The 19,211-nt window shown below is 46.2% G+C and overlaps 1 pseudogene across 8 annotated transcripts in view; it reads right to left on the bottom strand.

The window, feature by feature from the left end:
- Window positions 1-19,211, bottom strand: part of LOC147361163 (histone H2B type 2-K1 pseudogene) — an 85,706-nt pseudogene that overhangs the window by 50,126 nt on the left and 16,369 nt on the right. For 2 of the 8 annotated variants that reach the window (XR_015139847.1, XR_015139846.1), the window contains one exon: window positions 14,453-14,570. The exons of the other annotated variants lie outside the window; for them this stretch is intronic. The product of XR_015139847.1 is annotated as a histone H2B type 2-K1 pseudogene, transcript variant X8 (transcript). The remainder of the gene's footprint in view (window positions 1-14,452; window positions 14,571-19,211) is intronic. 8 annotated transcript variants of the gene reach the window in all.

Below are 19,211 nucleotides of genomic sequence, written 5' to 3'. Positions count from 1 at the left end.
TCTCCCCATCTTCCCAGATGCTGCCAGAGGGAGAAGAGCAGAATTCCCCCAATTCACCAGACCCCCAGACTCCTGTCCCTCCTGAGCCATTACCTTGCTCTCAAAGGCAACAGCTTCTCTCTACTGTCTATAGCATAATCCCCTCAGGAAGCCAAGGCTTCCGGAACCCAAATCCAATAAGAAATCTAGAAGTCAAATACAGAAAGAAAGGAAACCCAGTTGTATGGGGCTCCTGATTTCCACTCATAAGTCTGGGTTTGCTGAAGTGTGGGGTTCTGGGTGGCAGTCAGTAAGAAAGCAGCATGACAAGATGCTTTGGGAAAGGCCGCTCCATTTGCTTCTAGTTTTAGAACTGTTCTGGCCTAGGAGAGTCATGCTGGGTTGTGTCCTGAAAACATCACGTTTGACATTCCAAGTCAGCATGGGTTGATAAGCATTTGCTAGGAACACAGAAAGAACAGGGCCTGAAAACACTGGGATGGACTTCACTGGTATAATAAAATGGACCCTCCAGAATCCACTACTTGTTCGATGCTTACAAATATTTATTGAACATCTACTATGTATCAGGCACTATGTCCAATGATGACCTGGAGGAGGGCATGGGAACCCACTTGGGTCATACACGACCGAAGCAACTTAGTACTCATCCGATGATGACGTAATCCAGTCTCCCGTTTGCAGCGTTCAAAGCAGACAGATTCACTGTGTGATCTGCCCACAGAAATGGAGGCATTTCAGATGTGAAGGGGGTGAACGTGACAGACCCTGCCCTGGGGTGGCTGCATCCGACCCCATCATACACGAACACGGCACGAAATACCTGGAGAGCCATCAGGCCAAACTAGGGGCGCTAACGCCGGCCACAGTGGGGACTCTGAAAAGGCAGGACATACATAAAGCCATCTCAGTAATCTGCCTGGGTGAGGCCTGAGTTGGGGTTTACACCACTCTTGCTTCATAAAAAAATGTTTTAGTATCTATTACAAGCAGGCTCTGTGCTAGACTCTGGGAGTACAAGCTTAAAAAGAGTCAAAATTAATGCCTGGAAAAGAAAGTAAAAGTGAAGTCACTCAGTCGTGTCTGACTCTTTGCGACCCCTTAGACTGCAGCCTACCAGGCTCCTCTGTCCATGGGATTTTCCAGGCAATAGTACTGGAGTGGATTGCCATTTCCTTCTCCAGGGAATCTTCCCAACCCAGGGCTCGAACCCGGGTCTCCCGCATTGTAGACAGACGCTTTACCGTCTGAGCCACCAGGGAAGTCCAATGCCTGGAAATGCTCACTCAAAAGTAAAGGAAGAGGCCAAGAAAACGGAACTGCCAAACAATGTTTTTAAGTGCTGCAGTCAAAGCGTCTTTATGATTGGCAGGACTATAAATCAGGGCAGTCGCTGTGGAAAACAGTATACAAGTCTCTCAAAACTTAAGAGCTGCCATTTCATCCAGCCAGCCCACTTCTGGGTACATATTTGAAAGAATGGACAATAGGATTGCGAAGAGATATTTGCACACCCACGTTCATTACAGCATTATTTACAGTAGCCAAGGTGTAGAAGCATGCTACGTGTCCATCCAAGAATAAATGTGGCTTGTGATTTATATACAGTGGACTATTATCCAGCCTCAAAAAAAAAAAAAAAAGGAAAACCCTGTCATATGTTACGATATGGATGAACCTTGAGGACATCGTGATAAGTGAAATAGCTTTCCAGGTGCCACTAGAGGTAAAGCACCCACCTGCCAGTGTTGCAAATGCAAGAAACATGGGTTCGATCTCTGGGTTGGGAAGATTCCCTGGAGGAGAGCATGGGAACCCGCTCCAGTATTCTTGCCTGGAAAATTCCATGGACAGAGGAGTCTGGTGGGCTATAGTTCATGGGGCCACAAAGAGTTGGACATGACTGGGCACGGCACAGCACATCAGCAAGTGAAATAAGTCACTCACAAAAGACAAACTGCACACTTCCACCTATACGAGGTATCAGTATTGTAAGATGAAAAAGTTCAGGAGATCTGCTATAGAGTGATGTATATATATAGTTAGTACTACTGCAGTCTACATTTAAAATTGTTAAGAGGTTATAAACAACAAGGTCCTACTATACAGCACGGGGAATTAGTCAATATCTTGCAACAAACTATAATTGGAAAGATTGTGAAAAATAGTCTATTAATATATATAACTGAGTTACTCTGTACGGCAGAAACTAATGCATTATAAATCAACTATACTTCAATAAAGTTTTCTAAAAATTAAATTGTTAAGATGTTAAATTTATATGCTTTTTTTAACCACAATAAAAAAGACATATTTTTAGGCTTTACCCTTGCCTAGGAATCTGGGAGATTTTCAAAAAAGAGATGCTGTGTCAGCCAAGCTGCAGGCTTCCCAGGGGGCGCAGTGGTAAAGAATCTGCCTGCCAACACAGGAGACACACGCTCGATCCCTGGGTCAGGAATATCCCCTGGAGGTAGGAAATGGCAGCCCATTCCAGTATTCTTGCCTGGGAAATCCCATGGACAGAGGAGCCTGGTAGGCCACAGTCCACGGGGTTGCAGGAATCAGACACAACTGAGCGACTGAGTACACGCACACACTCAGCTGAGCTGTGCAGAGAGGGCAGAAGTTAACCAGGGAAACAAGGTCAGGGGAAGGGCTGCTAAGCTGAGGAACCCCAGAGCTCATAACACTGAGCAAGTTCTCAGGGAGCCAAGGCTGAGCAAATTCTGCCTAAGGGTCAGAAGCAGTGACATCAAAGAGAAGAGGACTTGAGACCAGTAAATCATTACCCTTTACCTGCCCCAGCAGATGGAAGGACAATATCCTGGGATGATCAATGCTGGCAGAGGCTCGAGTTCCCTCTCAGCAGCCCTGGACTTGCTGTGGGTGGCCTAGCAACGACATCCCCAGGAGGCATGGCAGCTCCCGAGGCGACCGCAGGCCTCCCAGCGAAGGTCTTTCTGTCCTGACCACACAAGTGTGGCCACCTGTGATCAGCTGGCTCACACCTGCCTATCAATCCTAGTCAGGGAGATGGAGTGGGGAGCAAGGTACAGAAGCATAGAACAAACACTGTCTGCCTGTGGAGAGAAAAAACAAGAGCAAGAGGTGGTTCACGACAGCAGCAACACAGCCTTCCTTGGAAAGTTACAGGCAGAACGCATCCGCACAGGTCATCAAGCTGGGTTTCCCCGAGGGGTGTGAGCCCTGAGCACTCAGCTGACCCCAGCGCTGTCCAGACCACCGTCTCAGTTCTACAAATCAGAGCATGAGGAAGAGTAGAATGTGAAAGTCCTGCCTGCCAAGCAATAAAGAGACAGCAGACGCAATTTGGTTCTTTTACTTTAGCAGAGAAAGAAACGAAAGTAGTATGAATAGCAAGGGTTTCAGGCTCCACGGCAAATACAGAGATGAACACACACACACGTCAAGGAACCTAGGGTTAGGCAGAGGAAGTGAGACATTATACGGATTATGGAAACAATGGTTGGTGCAGCACAGTAAGCTCTTCAAAATGAGCAACATCACTCAGGCACCAACTGCTGGGTTCTTTTTTGGCACCGACAGATTCGGGAAGCCTTCAGGGAGCCTGTGTTTTGGGGTGCCTAGAAGACTCCCCCTGGAAGATCACCCCTGTCATTTAGGACCATCTCATCTGGAATGTGGTGAGCTTGATAGACAGTGAGGATGAAGGAGGTGCTGATGGATGAACAGATGGACCGTGGCCTCTTCCGCCCTCCACTTCCTTCCTCAGCCCACTCCACGGGCATCACCCCAGGACACTCCAACTGTCACCCCGCAAGGAAAAACCTCCGGCTCATAGGGCCAACACACAGATCTGAGTCTGGCTTGCCTTCTGCCTGCATGTCCCCAAGCAGGTCACACATTGTGCTCATGGTTCCTTTTAGCTTTGTTCAAGATGTCAGACTGATTAACGAGGTCAGACTCGTTAAGAAGCCTCCTCCTCCTCCTTCTGGTAAGTTCCTTAACTAAATAGAATGCAGTGGCTCATGGTACCAGCCCAGTGATTGAGAGTCACTTTGGTTTGAAACACAATTTGTATGCCTGTACATTCACATTCTGGACAGAGGAACAGACTGATGCTCTGAGCAGAGGGAAGACGGGCTACTCTTTAGGGACATCTGTGACTCAGGTGTTAAACAAAACTGGAGTGCCTGGAGAAGAGCTAGAAACTCCCCCAGAGGAGAAAGATGACCTCTCAGTGATGTGATGGGTGGAAAAGGCAGCGGGCACAGCTCTGCTCCTGCCACTCCCGCAGCCACCCACGCACCATGGTGGAGGGACTCTCCAGCCACAGAACAGGCCCCTGGCTCCTGTGCAAAGGCCCTGAGACACGTCCCCGCATGTGTGTAGAACAGGTCTGCCTGCACCTGCCCTTTGGCTGCCCCTCCCGGTGGCATTCTGCCACAGCTCCTGCAGCAGAAAACAGCCCGCTTTCCTTCCAGGGGTGCTACACCCACAGAGAGGGGCCCTGGCTCACCCTGTCCTCCTGACTCGGGGTCTCCCACTCCCCTTGTCCCTGAAGCAGCCCGGCTCTCTTCCTCAGCTCACACAAATGCAGCCCTTATACCTTTTCCTGTTTTGTTTGTTCGTTTAATTATTACAATGTTGTGTCGGTTTCTGCTTTGCAACAATGTGAACCAGCCATAATTACACATTGAGCCCCTGTGCCTCCCCCATCCCACCCCTCTAGGTCATCACAGAGCCCCAGGCTGGGCTCCCTGTACTATACAGCAACTTCTCACCAGCCATCTGTTGTACACAGGATAGTGTATATATGTTGATGCTACTTTCTCCATCCATCCCACTCTCTCCCTCCTCCATATATTCTCCACCTCTGTGTCTCCGTTCCTTCCCTGCAAATAGACTCATCAATTCCATCTTTCTAGATTCTATATATATATATGCATTAATGTAATTGACATACAATATTTGATTTTCTCTTTCTGATTTACCTTACTCTGTATAACTGGTTCATCCACCTCACTAGAACTGACTCAACTTATCAAAAAAAATCTACAAACAATAAATTTTAGAGAGGCTATAAAGAAAAGAGAACCCTCCCACCCTGTTGGTGGGAATATTAACTGATACAGCCATGATGGAGAACAGGATTGAGATTTCTTGTAAAACGAGGAATAAATCTACCATGTGACCCAGCAATCCCACTACGAGGCGTACACCCTGAGAAAGCCACAGTTCTAAAAGATACATGTGCCCTGATGTTCACTGCAGCACTATTTACAATAGCCAGAACATGGAAGCAACCTAGATGTCCATCAACTGATGAATGGATAAAAAAGATGTGGTGTGTATATACAATGGAGTATTATTCACCCATAAAAAAGAGCAAACCTGAGCCTTTCCATCTTATATCTGCTCTCTCTCTGGTGCTCAGACCTCATGCCTGTGTCCCTCCTTGGAAACAAGGAGCATATTTCAGTGCCTCCCAGGAAGCTCTACAAATGATTTCTCCCATGAAAGGCTTTTCCACCAACCCCCCAAGCATAGCAACCACTGCAAATGCACAGCAGGTCTGGGAACATGGGGTCACCATCCCCACATTCAGTAAACTCAGAACCTCAGTTCATGCTCTGCTGGAACACAGAGAGAAATCAGTGGGCATCAAAACACCACCCACTTCCTGACGATGCCCCAGGAAGCCCGGCTGACGATAAGAGATCCAGACTCCAGCTCAAGACTGGGCTGCTCTCTTCCCTATATCTTTGTGCTCTACGGGTGAGGTCAGGTCTTTAATCGTCCCTTTGCCTCGGGTCTGGGAGTTCCTTTTACAACTGGAGTAGCTTCCAAGGCATTCCTAATAAACCTGCAGAGATCAGTCTGACAGTTCAGTTCAGTTGCTCAGTAGTGTCTGACTCTGCAACCCCATGAACTGCAGCACGCCAGGTCTCCCTGTCCATCACCAACTCCTGGAGTTTACAAAAACTCATGTCCACTGAGTTGGTGATGCCATCCAACCATCTCATCCTCTGTCATCCCCTTCTCCTCCTGCTTTCAATCTTTCCCAGCATCAGGGTCTTTTCAAATGAGTCAGTTCTTTATCTCAGGTGGCCAAAGTGTTGGAGCTTCAGCTTCAGCATTAGTCCTTCCAATTAATATTCAGGACTGAGTTCTTTTAGGATGGACTGGTTGGATCTCCTTGCAGAATAAGGGACTCGCAAGAGTCTTCTCCAACACCACAGTTCAAAAGCATCAATTCTTTGGTGCTCAGCTTTCTTTACGGAGAAGGCAATGGCAACCCACTCCAGTGTTCTTGCCTGGAGAATCCCAGGGACGGAGGAGCCTGGTGGGCTGCCGTCTATGGGGTCGCACAGAGTCGGACACGACTGAAGCGACTTAGCAGCAGCACCAGCAGCAGCTTTCTTTATAGAACAACTCTCACATCCATACATGACCACTGGAAAAACCATAGATTTGACTAGTTGGGCCTTTGTTAGCAAAGTAATGTCTCTGCTTTTTAATATGCTGTCTAGGTTGGTCATAACTTTTCTTCCAAGGAACAAGTGTCTTTTAATTTCATGGCTGCAATCACCATCTGCACTGACTTTGGAGCCCCCCCAAAATAAAATCTGTCACTGTTTCCATTGCTTCCTCATCTACTTGCCATGAAGTGATGGAACTGGATGCCATGATCTTAGTTTTCTTTTTTTTTAAATATAAATTTATTTATTTTAACTGGAGGTTAATTACTTTACAATATTGTATTGGTTTTACCATACATCAACATGAATCCACCACGGGTATACACATGTTCCCCATCCTGAACCCCCCTCCCACCTCCCTCCCTATACTATCCCTCTGGGTCGTCCCAGTGCACCAGCCCCAAGCATTCAGTATCATGCATCGAACCTGGACTGGCGATTCGTTTCACATATGATATTATACATGTTTCTATGCCATTCTCCCAAATCATCCCACCCTCATCCTCTCCCACTGAGTCCAAAAGACTGTTCTATACATCTGTGTCTCTTTTGTTGTCTCACATACAGGGTTATCGTTACCATCTTTCTAAATTCCATATATATGCGTTAGTATACTGTATTGGTGTTTTTCTTTCTGGCTTACTTCACTCTGTATAATAGGCTCCAGTTTCATCCACCTCATTAGAACTGATTCAAATGTATTCTTTTTAATGATGAGTAATACTCCATTGTGTATATGTACCACAGCTTTCTTATCCATTCATCTGCTGATGGACATCTAGGCTGCTTCCATGTCCTGGCTATTATAAACAATGCTGCAGTGAACATTGGGGCACACATGTCTCTTTCAGTTCTGGTTTCCTTGATGTGTATGCCCAGCAGTGGGATTGCTGGGTCATAAGGCAGTTCTATTTCCAGTTTTTTAAGGAATCTCCATACTGTTCTCCATAGTGGCTGTACTAGTTTGCATTCCCACCAACAGTGTAAGAGGGTTCTGAATATTGAGTTTTAAGCCAACTTTTTCACTCTCCTCTTTCACTTTCATCAAGAGGTTCTTTAGTTCTTCTTCACTTTTTGTTTTAAGTGTGGTGTCATCTGCATGTCTGGGGTTATTTATATTTTTCCCATCCATCTTGATTCCAGCTTGTGCTTCATCCAGCCCAGCATTTCTCATGATGTACTCTGCATATAAGTTAAATAATCAGGGCGACAATACACAGCCTTGACGTACTCCTTTCCTGATTTGGAACCAGTATGCTGTTTCATGTCCAGTTCTAACTGTTGCTTCCTGACCTATCGATCAGTCTATAGAGAGTACCAATTTCAGTCCATAAAGACATACTAAAAAAAGCCACCTTCCAACCTCCAGTCTGGTGTGTGAAGGGCTTGGGAGTTGTCATCACCACCCTCCCAATAAGAAAGAAAAGCTGAACAAACTGAAGATTGATGATTCTGGTTAGACCCCTCAGAGAACTGAGGTTGCAGAGCAAACTGCTGCCCCCAATTGGAGGGACAGACTGACAGCTCTCCAGGAGGGAAGCCCGCAGCTGTAGCCGACACCTGTAGGAACACATGAAGCTGTGATGGGCTAGTTGCTGGAGGCTCAGTGGGGACAAGCTTGAGAACTAAAAACGTTAAGGGGATCCAGGCTTTGAGGGGTCCTGGTAGCTCAGTTGGTAAAGAATCTGCCTGCAATGCAGGAGATCCAGGTTCGATCCCTGGTTGGGGAAGATCCCCTGGACAAGGAAATGGCAACCCATTCCAGTGTTCTTGCCTGGAAAATCCCATGGACAGAGAAGCCGGGCAGACTATAATCCATGGGGTCGCAAAGAGTCGGACACGACTTAGCAACTAATCCACACTTTCGTGAGTGTTCCCCCCAGGAATTCTACAAGTTCTCATCATAAAGATCAGATAGAAATCCCCTCTTGTTTTGCACAGAAGGAAGGAAAAACATTGTGTTCTCATTAATAAGACCTGCCCTCTAAAAGAGCTATTTACCAGAAGTTAAGCAGCTGAGGCTTTACCAAAACCTGACTGCCCTGGGACAAGAGAACCATCCAGTCAGGCTCACAAAAAGACTGAATTGTAAGCCTAGAAAACACTCCTCCTCCCCCACCCCATCTACCTCATAGACAGGGCACCTGCATAATTCCAGGGGATTACAGTTGAGAGAACTGCAAGCCTCAGACCCTATTTAAGGAGACTCTCAGAAAAGCCAGGACAACAGGGGAGATGAAAATAAGAGCATTAAAGGCAGGTTTAGCTTCTGACACCACAGCGAACAGTAAACACAACATAACACCTAGCCTGATAAACATAAACCTCACACCAAAGGCCTGTCTATCTCAGGCCCTTCTGATACAGTAGGTCTGACTTTCAGCAAAAAAAATTACAAGGCATAATAAAAGCCCCCCCCCACCTCAAAAATCCAGAGTTTAAAATAACAGTGACTAATTAGGGTTCTAATGGAAAAGGTGGACACTATGAAAGAACAGATAGGTAATATAAGCAGAGAGATGGAAACTGCAAACGAGAATCATAAAGAAATGCTTGAAATAAAAAGCACTGTAACAGAAATGAAGACAGCCTTTGATGGGCTTATCAGTAGACCAAACATGACTGAGGAAAGAATCGGTGATCCTGAAGAGGTGTCAGTGGCAACTTCCAAAACTGAAAAGCAAAGAGATAAAAAATATTGCAAAGCATGGAGCAGAATGTCCAAGAACTGTGGGGCATTTACAAACAGTGCAACAGACACAGTGGGAATACCGGAAGGGAAAGGAGAAAAAGAAACAGAAAAAAATATTTGAAGTAATAATGTCTGAAAGCTTCCCCAAACTAATGAGATATGCCAAACCAGATCCAGGAAACTCAGAGAACACCAAGTAGAGTAAATTAAAAAAAAAAAAATCCTCCTAGTCATATCATCTAAGAAGGCAATGGCACCCCACTCCAGTACTCTTGCCTGGAAACTCCCATGGACAGAGGAGCCTGGTAGGCTGCAGTCCGTGGGGTTGCTGACAGTTGGACACGACCAAGCGTCTTCACTTTCACTTTTCATTTTCATACATTAGAGAAGGAAATGGCAACCCACTCCAGTGTTCTTGCCTGGAGAATCCCAGGGACGGGGGAGCCTGGTGGGCTGCTGTCACTGGGGTCGCACAGAGTCGGACACGACTGAAGCGACTTAGCAGCAGCAGCAGTCATATCATACGTAAGCTGCAGAAAATCAAAAATAAAGGGAAAATCTTGAAAGAAGCCAGATGAAAGAAAAAATATCTTACCCTAAGAGGAACTAGGATAAGAATTATGTTGGTCTCTGCAGAAACCATGCAAGCAAGAAGACACTGGAAAGTGCCAGGAATAAACTAATCAACCTAACACTCTGGCTCCAGTGAAATTACCCTCCAAAATCTTTCACTAGAATGTCTTTCAATAAAGACATTCACAGAAAAACAAAGAATGAAGAAATTTATTGCCAGTAGAACTGCCTTGCAAGAATATGAAAATAAATTCTTCAGAGAGAAGAATAATGCTATAAGTTAGAAACTCAGATCACCATAAAGAAAGGAATTGCATTAGAGGAGAAATAAGTGAAGGTAAAAATGAAGTATTTTATTTTCTTATTCTTCATTGATCCAATAGATAACAGCTTGTTCAAAATCATAATTGCAACAATGTACTTGATGGTTATAGATTATGGATAAGTGAGTGAATCGAAACAAGGTTATAAAAGACAGGAGGGAAGAATTGGGATTACTCTGTTATATTTGCACTATCTATGAAGCAGTATAGTGTTATTGAAAGTGGACCTGAATTAGTTGTAAACATATATTGCATTATCTAGGGCAACCACTCAAAAAAGTTTAAAAAAAAACAACAGATATTGAGTTGGTCAAAAAGTTCATTTAGGTTTTTCCATAAGATCTTACAGAAAAGCCCAAACAAGCTTTTTGGTCAACCCAATATAATTGATATGCTAAGAGAAAAGATAAAATGAAACCATACATAATGCTTTGTTAAAATCAGACAAGGCAGAAAAAGGGAAAAGGGGGAAAAAAGAAATGAAGACCCAAGGGCAATGAATAGAGGACAATTACAAACATGGTAGATATTAAACTAAAACGATAAACACTTTAAATTGAATGGTGTAAGTACATCAATTAGAAGACAGAGACTGTCAGAGTGGGTTAAAAACAAGACCTAATTAAATGGGGCAGGAGGAGAAGGGGACAACAGAGGATGAGATGGCTGGATGGCATCACTGACTCGATGGACATGAGTTTGGGTGAACTCCGGGAGTTGGTGATGGACAGGGAGGCCTGGTGTGCTGCAATTCATGGGGCTGAAAAGAGTCAGACACGACTGAGTGACTGAACTGAATAAGAAACATACTTTAAATTTATAAATTTATTTTTTGGCTACACTGCGTGGTTTGTGGGGTCTTAGTACCCTGACCAGGGATCAAACCCAGGCCCCTGCAGTGATAACACCAAGTCCTAACCACTGAACCACCAGAGAACTTCCAAGAAACCCACTTTAAACAAAAAGATATAGATAGGCTAAAAATAAATAGATATAGAAAACTTTGAAACCCTATGCATTTCTGGTAGGGATATAAAATGATGCAGCTGCTGTAGAAAATAGCTTGGCAGTCCCTCAAATGCTTAAAATTATGATGTGATTCAGCAATTCTACTTTGAGGTTTATACTCACAAGAATTCAAAGCAGAGACTCACATAGATACTGTACACTGATGCTTCAGCAGCATTATGCACAACAGCTCAAAGGGAGAGACAACCCAGACTCCATTGGCAGATAAATAAACCAAATGTATTTGTACACACCATAACACATTTTTCAACCTTTAAAATGAAATTAAATTCTGATACATGTTACAACATGAATGAACCTTGGAAACATTATGCTAAGTGAAAAAAAGTAAAGGGCTGTCACCATGAAGGACCAAAAAAAAGACTTCTGTGTGGCAGAGAGAAGGAAGGTATGCAGAGAAGGCTCACTGGAACCATGTCTTGCGAAATGAGTGCAGTTTCTCCACAGAAGGGCATTTTAGGTGGAGGAGGCAGCTGAGCAAAGAGGTGCAGCAGGGAGGTCACGAGTCAGGTGTGACTCATGTGTGATGCAGACAAAGGGGAAAGTTCAGGAAGACCTTGTCCCCCTCGTATCTGCCTATTCTGACCACCTGCAAAGCCAAGATTCCTGCAAGAACCTGCCCTACACACACCACGTCCCATCAGGGTACAGCCCAAGGTCTAAAGAATCTTTACAAACCCAACACTGCCTGGCACAATGCCTGCCTCCCAGACAAACCTTGATAAGTCAATACCAACTGACTCTGGCTTCATTTACTTGATGGTAAACGTGACTGGTGTTTGTCAAACAACTGGAAATGGTATCCCCACTCCTGCCCCCTTAGCTGGTTAATGGTCAGTCTCACAGCGCTGCCTCATGCTGTCTGGCGGGAGGCTCCGTATGACTCAGGGCTCTGCTGACATTCCAGGTGGTCACAGGAGGGACACTCCCTCTAGACGTGACCCCCGGCACACGGGCTGTGAGCACCAGCAGGTGAGGGGTGGGAGGGCCTTGCCCCTCTGGGTGTGCACTTAGCAACCTGATTTCTAAAGAAGAGAAGGGGAAAATGACCCAAGACACTTGCTGCTTCTCCAAATGAATTTATATCAAAATGAAAGGGAAAAATAAAATTTGGCCCACTTTTATACGTACAGATGCCTTTTTGCAAGCTTGATGGGAACTTTGGATGACTACATAGAAAGAACATTTATAACCTTCTAAATTTCTATGCATATGTGCATTAGATCTTTGGCCATTAATGTTCATAAGATAATATAATATTAAGCAAGAATCGTCATTTTTAGAAGAAAGCACTTAAGATATTTAAAATGAGACATATATATGAATACAAGACTTAAATAGGTTTAAATATAGAATATATAATGGTAGATTTGGAAGCTAAAAGCATTTCAGGGTAAAAGCAATAATAAATTATTAGCTTTATGATGATGATCTGGTGGAGAGCCGTGATCACCTTACAAATAGTAGCGATCACACCTGACATTTATTAAGCAATTACTGTATAACAGAGGCTTTGCGAAGAGTTCCATGTATTTCCTCATTTTGTGTTCTCCAGAGCGTGGAGAAGGCAATGGCAGCCCACTCTAGTACTCTTGCCTGGACAATCCCATGGATGGAGGAGCCTGGTGGGCTACAGTCCATGAAGTCACTACAAGTCAGACATGACTGAGCGACTTCACTTTCACTTTTCACTTTCATGCATTGGAGAAGGAAATGGCAACCACTCCAGTGTTCTTGCCTGGAGAGTCCCAGGGACAGCAGAGCCTGGTGGGCTGCTGTCTATGGGGTCGCACAGAGTCAGACACAACTGAAGTGACTTAGCAGCAGCAGCAGAGCGCTCCAATAGCTGTCGTACTATTATCCCATTTTACAGATGAAGAACAGAGGCCTGCATTAGCTCAACCAGGGTCAAGGTGACAAAATCCAACCCTGTGTTCTAGTCTTGAGCCTAAATCTTCTATCTTAGTCCCCCACCTACCCTGAGACTGTCTCCTTGAGATGGCACCTATTCATCTATCCACTCACCGAAGAAGCATTTACTAAGCATCTGCATGCATATACATGCCAAGTACCAGGGGATAAAAATGAGTATGAAACAACCTGTCCTCAGCAAATCTTTGGTATCCTTTTTCAGCTTTAAAACTGCTTTGAAGATAGCAGGTGGATTCATAATAGCCCCAAACGAGAAGCAACCCAAATGTCCCTCAGCACGTAAGCAAACCATAGCACCCACACATGGTAGAATTCTATTCAACAAAAAGGAATGCACTATTAATACATGTAATATGTTACTAGTGTTACTACTAGTTACATGTACTCATTACGACTAGTACCTCTTGTGCTACATGTAATGCAATACTAGCAATACATTAACACATATTAATAAACAGCTCCATGGATTGCAAGGAAACTGTGCCCAGTGGAAAAAGTCAACCAAAAGGTAACACACTATATGAGTTTATATAACAGTCTTGAAATAACAAAGTTAAAGAGCTGGAGAAAGCTTAGTGTTTGCCAAGAGGTTAGGGATGGGATTGGGGAGGAGGAAGGCAGCCACCAAGGACAGCCTGAGGGAGTCTTGACGGGATGGAACCAGTCGGCATATTGATTGGAGTGGCAGTTATAAGCGTAAGTTATAAGCAGGGCTTCCCTGGGGGCTCAGATGGTTAAGAACCTGCCTGCAATGCTGGAGACCTGGGTTCAATCCCTGGGTCAGGAAAAATCCCCTTGAGAAGGAAATGGCAGCCCACTCTAGTATTCTTGCCTAGAGAATTCCATGGACAGAGGAGCCTGGCAGGCTACAGTCCATGTGGTCACAAAGAGTCAGACAGGGCTGAGCGCCTCAGACTTTAATAAGCATACTCATCTGTGATAATATTGCATAGAACTATTCACACACGTAGACTCAAAGGCACAGAAAACAGGAAATCTTGACAAGTTCCATGGAAGACTGTCAGAATGCAGGCGGTAACACTGTATGCACTATAGTTATGTGAGATGTTATCGCTGGGGGAAGCTGAGTGAAGGCCTAAGGGCCTCCCTGTGCGTTTGGGGGGAACCTCCTTGAATCTTTAAATGATCTCAAATTTTCTAAAAAATTGTTGACTACTCTGTAAGTATTCTTTCTTTGTCGACACTAACCCCACCAGCAGCTGCAGCATCGCTGCTGTGGCCCTGGGGTCACTGCCCTGAAAAAACAAAGGTTTCATGGTCTTGGCAGAGGTCAAATGCAGGTGGCCTATGGTTAAATAAGTCAGCAGTTAACACGCAGCAGTCAAAGGACAGTCTCACGTGCTTTTTTTTTTTTGGCTGAAGCATGGTCCTTTTATTGGGGGCTTCCCTGGTAGCTCAGTTGGTAAAGAATTCACCTGCAATGCAGGAGACGCTGGTTCGATTCCTGGGTCAGGAGATCCCCTGGAGAAGGGATTGGCTACCCACTCCAATGTTTTTGGGCTTCCCTTGTGGCTCAGCTGGTAAAGAATCCGCCTGCAATACAGAAAACCTGGGTTCGAGACCTGGGTTGGGAAAATCCCCTGGAGAAGGGAAAGGCTACCCACTCCAGTATTCTGGTCTGGAGAATTCCATGGACAGTCCATGGAGTCGCAAAGAGTCGGACACAACTGAGCGACTTTCACTTTCACAAACACACATTTTGCACTTTTACGCATTCTCTGAAATATGATCTGAAAGGAGCCATACATGGAACAATTGCTTCCACTCATATGCTGTGCTTCTTTCTGAAGAATTAGTGATTCTTCAGAATTCTATCCCATTAGTGATCTAATCTATTAAACATGCCACCCATGAGCCTGAGTCAAAGGCCCTAAATCCCATGAAAGAACAGTAGCATTTGACTGCTGGTCCAATCAAAATGACCAAAGCCTTCTCCTGGGGCAACAGAAACACGGGCTCTGTCTTCGCTGACACCCTCTAATCCCCTCCAGACTCTCTCTCTCTAAGCATCCGCTTTTGTCCAATATAAGAGTCTGGGAATTCTAAGACACATCCGGATTTCAGAGGTATTTCAGCAGGAAAAAGGCATGCCTTAGAATGCATGGAATACTGTGAGACTCCATCCAGATAGCTCCAGTGAGGTCATGCAACCTCTGCCCACATCTGGAGTACAGCCTCCCTTAATGCCTCAAGGTAAATGTTCCCACGTGCAGTGATACAATCCCTCCATGCGAAACTCAAGGTCCAAAGAAATGGTTTCTTTCTGTGAGATAAGGTGTGTGGGGAAAGAAGAGAGTGTGTGGTTATTTGTAGCAGTGAGATGAGCTCATATGAAACTTGCCAGAAAGACCAGGGCCCGGAGTCATGTGTGGAGGCGCGCACGTGTGGGGGTGTGGGTGTGCATGGAGACCAGCTGACCGGAGATGCATGATTCAGCCACCCAGCCCTGTCACCAGGCAGGGATGGAGAGATAATCGGCTACTTCCTGCCTGTGCAGGGGTCAGGAAGGCTTGGTGAGTCACCCGGGGGTGACCCAGGTGTCTCTGCTGAAAGGAACAGGGTCCTAGCCCCTTCTCAATGTACTTCCTCTGCTGAGTCACCGCCTGACTATGAAGAGAAATCTCCAGGAGCAGCAGCAACATGCTGGTGCCCACAGCTGACAAGGGAGCAGCTTCCAGAAACCAACCAAGCCTGTCACCCTGAAAACAGAGAGGGCCTGAGAAGGACAGGGTGTGGTCATGAGCACCAGCCCCACCACCCGGCTCCCCCAGGCCCAGGCTGGAAGGTTAGCGTGTCCAGGTGAGGAGGCTCAGAAACCGGCCACTCAGTGGAACCAGCCCGGAGTCATTCAATCACAGATCCCACGGGGCCCCAGACACCACCCAGACCAGGTGTGGATAAGACTCAGGAACAAGTGTACTTCAGAATCACGGACAGAGAGAATAGACTGTGGTGGCCAGGGGAAAGGGGTTTTGGAGCAGGGATGGAATGTGAGGTCAGCCTTAGCAGATGCAAGCTCTGAGACACAGGATGGATACACAACAAGGCCCTACTATAGAGCGCAGGGAGCTCTATACCCAGTGATAAACCATAACGGAAAAGACCATGAAAATGTGTGTAGGTATATAGCTAAATCACTTTGCTGCACAGCAGTAATTAACACAACATTGTACCTGCTATCAAAATGACAGCTGAGATTCAACTTTACTTCAATGGAACAGTTTTTAAAAAATTTTTAAAGGAATAGGTGCACTTGGATGGAAAATAAAATATATATTTGCTTCCACTGACCCATAATACATAATTTGGTGTTTTAATGCAGGTATTAAAAAAATGCCTGTTAATGTAGGCAGACATCTATGTCTGCCGCCAATAGAAGTCCTAAGATGTTCATGTCCCACGATGGTAGTTGTGGATCCTGAAATACCAGCCACCCTTAATCTCTACTTGGAAATCACAAATGTTTTTCAACTTGCCACTACATCTCGCTATTTAATCCATTATTAAAGTAGCACACATGTCACTGTATTATTAATACAACTGTATCCCACCATTGTAGGGTAAACATAAGCTAGGAAAATCTCAGAGAGCAGGGAGCAAGCTCTCCTCATGTAGACGTTCTCAGAAGCCTGAGAGGTTGGGTCAAAATGCACAGCTCTTCACCCATGAGGCCACCAGTGCTCTGGTCCCCAGGAGAGGAGCAGGAACATTCCAGGTTCATTGTTTTTACTTTCTGTTGGCAGCTGCCACGAGTCTCAGCTGTCATTTTGATAGCAGTTATGATGGTCTGTATCACATGTAAGAGGTGGCAGGCCACGGGACACTGGAGTCCACTTGTGGTCTCACGGAAATGCCTCCACCCTTGACGGTGCTTACCACGCAGAAAACATTTGAACCCTTTAGGAAAATGGGAAATATTTTCTCAGCACTTTCTCTCCTTCTCTCTCTGAAACTCTCCTGATCCACCTTGACCTCAGGCCCATTATCCAAGTCTGAAGTCCTATCTCCTTCATCTGACCCTGTTCTCAAGAGAACTGAACTGAAATCTTTCCACCTGCTGCTGGCCAACCCAACCCCAGGATAAGAAACCAGCCCAGAGGAAACCAGTTGAAGCAGAGTTTCCAGGGCCCTCATAGACTTATTTCAACACACTGGCCAGAATCCATACAGCTGATGGATGATTCAGAGTCTGATTAAGAAACTCAGCATGTCGATGTCCTAATCGGGCAACCAGAACAATCACCTCCTATGCACCAAGGGAGTAGCAGGTGAGATGATGCCCTGCAAGCCTCAGGGTGATGAGGGACATTTATCATCTCTGAGCAGCACCCTTCATCAGCCGTTCACCCAAGTGCACCAGCCTGGTTACAGTCCCACGTCGTGGGACCCTGGCACACTCTGCACATATTCACAACATATCAGGCACATTGTGTGTGCATGCTGAGTCGTGTCCCACTCTTTGCGACCCCATGGACTGTTGACCACCAGGCTCCTCTTCCATGAAATTTTCCAGGCAAGAATACTGGACTGGGTTGCCATTTCCTCTTCCAAGGGATCTTCCTGACCCAGGGATTGAACCCTTATGTCTTGCGTCTCCTGCATTGGCAGGCGGGTTCTTTACCACTGAGCCACAGGGTACGTACACGGTGGTGATGAAACACAGAATCACTGCTTCACATGTTTCTTCCCTTCTGGGTCCCAACAGTGTGAGAGCACAGGTTCCCACACATGCCTGACACTGGTCACCATGCCCTCACCCGCCTCTTCCACATTCACCTCTTTGATAACCTACTGCCCTTTTGTACTACTTCCTCCCCTCTGAGGTCACCCTAGTTCGGCCAAATTTAGCTTTGAAAACATAAAAGCATGTGTAAGGAAAAGGCACACTGCCACCTGCCCTGTAGGTCCACCCACCCCCCTTCCCCCGGAGGAGCCCGGGCTGCTTTGAGTACTGGGTCCCAACTGCCTTTATTGACATTCACTCTCTGGCTCAGCTGGTAAAGAAACCACTTGCAATGTGGGAGACCTGGCTTCAATCCCGGGGTTGGGAAGATCCCCTGGAGAAGGGAAAGGCTACCCACTCCAGTATTCTGGCCTGGAGAACTCCATGGGCTGTATAGTCCATGGGGTTGCAAAGAGTCGGACACGACTGAGCGACTATCACACACACACACTCTATTCACATTCGGTATGTGCACTGTATCATTGCTTCCACGATGATCTTATTTTGGAAACTCTTCTGCAAGGTCACACAGCTAAGATGGTATTTGTGGCATAACAAGGAACAAGTTTGGTCTTTTTACAATTTTAATTTCTGGCTACACTGGGTCTACGTCGCTGCACCCGGGCTTTCCCTAGCTGCGGCAAGACAGGACTACTCCCCAGTTGCGGTACTTGGGCCTCTCATGCAGAGGCTTCTCTCCTTGCAGTTCACAGACTCTAGTGCTCAGGCTTTAGTAGTTGTGGCGCATGGGCTCATTCGCTCTACGGCATGTGGAATCTTCCCGGACCAGGGATCAAACCGGTGTCCCCCGCACTGGCAGGTGGATCCTTTACCACCGGACCACCGGGGAAGCCCCATTTTTGGTCTTTGTTTCCACTCCCGGGACACAGCCCCTAAAACCCGTGGCAAGTCCTGAGTGATAGGAGTGTCTTCTGTCATTCGTAAGGAGCTCCCTTTGATCATACCTGAGTTATTCTAATGAGGAGACACTGGTCCGGCCCCCAGATGCCGACGGGTGGGGCTTCCAGGATGGGGCAGTTTCAGCCCTCCTGGGTGACCCTTGGGAAAGGGAGTGGGACTGCGGATCAAGCTCTATCAAAACTCTTAACAAGACGTGCTGAATTTCCTGGTTGGTGAACATGTGAGGGGCCAGGACCTCCATGCCCCCTCCGACAAATCTCGCACTGAGCCTCCCTTCCTTCTGGTGCTCCTGAGTTGCAGCCTTTATAATACACTGATGACAGCAGGTGAACTGTTTTCCCTGGGCTTTATCAGCCAATCTGGCAGATTATCGGACTTCAGAGCCGTGAGCCAGAAGCCAGGTAACAACCTGGGATGTGCAGGCGGTGTCTGCAGTGGGGGTGGTCTTGTGGGACAGAGCCCTTAGCCTGGGGGTCTGCACTGGCCCCAGAGAGCATCAGAGTTGAGCTGAAATGTTGGTAACCAGCTGG

This window comes from Bos grunniens, chromosome 13 (genome assembly GCF_055505025.1).
Source record: "Bos grunniens cultivar Pamir isolate PY7600 chromosome 13, Bosgru_T2T1.0, whole genome shotgun sequence".
NCBI lineage: Eukaryota > Metazoa > Chordata > Mammalia > Artiodactyla > Bovidae > Bos > Bos grunniens.
This window is presented reverse-complemented; position numbering and strand designations above follow the sequence as displayed.